Here is a 3,717-nt window from a genome sequence, read left to right as displayed (position 1 = left end):
GCTCTATATGTGAGGAGGCAAGCTCAGGGTCTTCCTATGCTGTTATCTTTGACCCCTCTTTCAAAAGTTTTGCACTTTTTTGTTAAATTTGTCATGCGAGTGTATGTTCCTCGGTTCTTTGTCTCATCACAACAAAGATTTGGAGCGATGAACATTAAAGCCCTCGGTACGTCACAGCTCTCGGGTCTTGGACAAACCATGCTACAGCTCTTAGGCAAATCAGTGTTACAGCTCCATTTTATTTAGAAGATAGCAGGAGAACCCAAGACTCAAAGAGAAGACAGTGGAGGAGTGCGTGGGGAGGGAGGGGGAGAGAGAGAGAGAGCACACGCATGCGGGAGAGAGAGTCCATGAGAATGCGCTTTGGCTCCTCCTTTTATATGTTTTTTCTTCCACCTGGGCCTGCCCTATGCAAATTGGGCTCAGCCAGGAGTGCTGTTTGTTCTGCCTGAAGTCTTCACTCTGGTCCTCGGACCTTCTTTTGACCTTCCTTGTGTTTTAGCCACCGCCATTTTGGACTCCTTTTCCCTATTCTACCTACCTAACAAATTGATCTTAAATATGAGGAGAGGCAGTGGCCGAGTGTGCGGGCTCTGGGGGGCGGCCAGGGTCGCTCCAAGCCACCGGGGCCACCCGCCCTGGTCACTTGAGGGGCGGTCATGCCTGCAGGGGGCAGCGTCCGGCTCGCCTCTGGGCACGCCTGTGACCTGCGCACAGCGCTCAGCACCTGTGCTCTGTGGTGCAGGTCTACCCAGAGCCCCGGAACAAGGGCGAGTGCCTGAGCAACATTCACAAGTTCCTGCGAGGCTGCCGGGTGTCCCTGCAGCTGGAGACGTCTGATGCAAACAATTTGTATCAGGGGCAGAATTTCAACAAGCTCCTCAGCTCCTTAGTGACGCTGAATAAAGTAACAGCAGACATCGGCCTGGGGAGCGACTCCATGTGCGCCTGGCCCTCCTCCCACCAGATCAAGTCTTCTGACTCCCTGGGACTGCAGCCTTCACGGTAGGACTTCACAGTTGTTCCAGGGCCAGTACCGCAGTTTGGACATGAGCGATAATAGCGACAATCAGCTGGTCATCAGAGCCAAGTTTAACTTCCAGCAGACGAATGAAGACAAGGTGTCCTTCACGAAAGGAGACATCATCCACGTCACTTGGGTGGAGGAGGGGGGCTGGTGGGAGGGCACACACAACGGCAGGACTAGCTGGTTCCCCAGCAACTACTTACCCGGAATCTTGAAGAGCCCTCTCAAAGGATTTGATACGACTGCCATTAACAAAAGCTGTTACAATGTGGTGCTACAGAATATTTTGGAAACAGAAAATGAATATTCTAAAGAACTTCAAACTGCTTTCAATCTACCTACGGCCCCTGCAGACCAGTGAGAAGTTAAGTTCAGCAAACACTTCATATTTAATGGGAAATCTAGAAGAAATATGTTTTTTTTTTTTTCCAGCAAATACTTGTACAGTCTTTAGAAGAATGCACCAAGATGCCAGAGACCCAACAGAGGGTTGGGGGCTGCTTCCTCAGCTTGATGCCACAAACGAAGACCCTGTACCTGGCGTACTGTGCCAACCACTGTTCACGGTCAGCATTCTCATGGAGCACAGTGAGGAGCTGGGAGAGTTCATAGAGATGAAGGGTGCCAGCAGCCCAGGGATTCTCATGCTGACCACTGGCGTCACTGTCCACATGTGCCTAGACAAGTACCCTGCGCTGCTCAAGGAGCTGGAGAGACACATGAAGGATTATCACCCAGACAGACAAGATATTCAGAAATCCATGACCGCCTTCAAAAACCACTCAGTGCAGTGTTAGGAGGTGTGGAAGAGGAAGGAGTTGGAGCTGCAGATCCTAACAGGGGCCATCCGGAGCTGGGAGGGCGACAACATCAAGACCCTGGGCAGCGTTGTTTACATGTCTCAGGTCCTGATCCTGTGTGCCAGCAGTGAGGAAAAGAATGAAAGCCATCTACTCTTTCCAAATATTTTGCTAATGTTGTCTGTCAGTCCTAGGATGAGTGGTTTTATATATCAAGGAAAGCTACCAACTACAGGAATGACAATCACAAAGCTTGAGAACAGTGAAAAATCATAGAAATGCGTTTGAAATATCAGGGAGCATGAGCAAGCGGATCTTGGTGTCCTGCAATAACCAGCAGGACCTCCACGAGTTGGTGGACCATCTGCAGAAGCAGACGAAGGTCACCCTGGCAGGAAACCCCACCATCAAGCCTCACTCTGTGCTGTCTCACACCCTTGCTTCCCACTTCATCACCTGGTCCAGCAAGCATGTGGACAGCAAGCCTGTGCTGCTGACGCCCGCCTACCACATGCTGCCCCACACACCCCCCACCACCACCGCACTCCACACACCACCATCAACCAACAGGGGGCCCCTAGAGCCTCCAAAGACCCCCAAGCCCTGGAGCCTGAGCTGCCTGTGACCCGCACCCCCGCCTGCAGCCCTTGGCTGCCCTCTGCTACAAAGAGGACCTGAGCAAGAGTCCCAAGACCATGAAGAAGCTGCTCCCCAAGCGCAGGCCTGAGCGGAAGCTTTCGGACAAGGAGTTCGCGCTGAGGAAAAATACAGCTGCGCTGGAGGAGGATGCCCAGATCCTGAAGGTCATCAAGGCTTACTGCACCAGCACCAAGACATGGCAGACATTCAACTCAAGTTCATGCAAATAATCTGCTCCACAACTTTTGCTTCCAGAAGAAGAGAAAATTATAGTTGAAGAAATTAAAAGTAACGGTCAGACAGTGACAGAAGAAAAGAGTCTCACTGACACCGTTTACGTGCTAAAAGATGAGGTCCAGGAGTTACGACAGGACAAGATGAAGGAGTCTCTGGAGGAGAAGCAGAGAGCCCGCGAAGACCTGGAGAAGCTGGTGAGGAAGGTTCTCAAGAATGTGAACGACCCTGCTTGTGATGAGATGAACCTCTGAGGGGCGTCCTGGTGCTTCATCAAGACCGATTATGAGACTGAGTCAGAGCCCCGCGACCCTGGGCCCATGACATTCAGGGCTACAGGGAGGGGCTGCACAGCCACTGCTTTCCGCGCGTGGAGACGTGCAGCATGGGGCGGCTGTGAGGTACAGGCGCTGAGGCCAGACTGCATGTCTTCCCCTCCACATCCATCCAGTACCTCGTTTTGCAATAAGTGCAGTGATGGCATCTGGACTTGCAGGCTCCTAGTGAACATGTGTAAATATTATGTATACATTCCCTGTAAATGCCCCATTCTGAATGCATACGACGGTGGTTCTGTCTGGGCTGACTCCTGGGCTGCAGTCCCCTTCCACTAACCTCTCTGGTCCTGCGCCCTGGGTCTTTTGCTCACCATTCGTGGGGACCAGAGGCTGGAGATGCACAGGTATTTCTGGGGGTGCCTGCTCTGCTCCCCCCACCCTCACCCCACCCCCCTCAGTGCTCCAGAAACACTTTCCACAGTGTCTGCCTGCAGCTCGCCTGGTTAGACCTGCAGAGGCCCCGTCTTCCCACCCCAGTCTCCTGGTAGACCAGGGTCACTGTTGCCATGTGCCTCACTTAGGCTGAACCCAGGGTTCTGAGCCTCAGCCCTGAACCCGAGGAACCACGTCTGCTGCCACTAGGTCCCGTGACAGGTGTGTGCATGTCTGCCTCATGTGAGCACATGCGTGGCAGAGGGTGCCTGGTGTGGGGGCTGGTCTGGTAACTTGGCCAGGTGCA

General features: G+C 53.0%; 1 pseudogene; it reads left to right on the top strand.

The window, feature by feature from the left end:
• The first annotated feature begins 803 nt into the window (after positions 1 to 803).
• Positions 804 to 2,954, top strand: LOC785316 (rho guanine nucleotide exchange factor 7-like; annotated as a pseudogene).
• Positions 2,955 to 3,717: the final 763 nt, after the last annotated feature.

The sequence above is a fragment of the Bos taurus genome, chromosome X, assembly GCF_002263795.3.
Source record: "Bos taurus isolate L1 Dominette 01449 registration number 42190680 breed Hereford chromosome X, ARS-UCD2.0, whole genome shotgun sequence".
NCBI classification, from domain to species: domain Eukaryota; kingdom Metazoa; phylum Chordata; class Mammalia; order Artiodactyla; family Bovidae; genus Bos; species Bos taurus.
The sequence above is the reverse complement of the archived record's forward strand: the minus strand, read 5'-3'. Positions and strand labels throughout refer to the sequence as shown.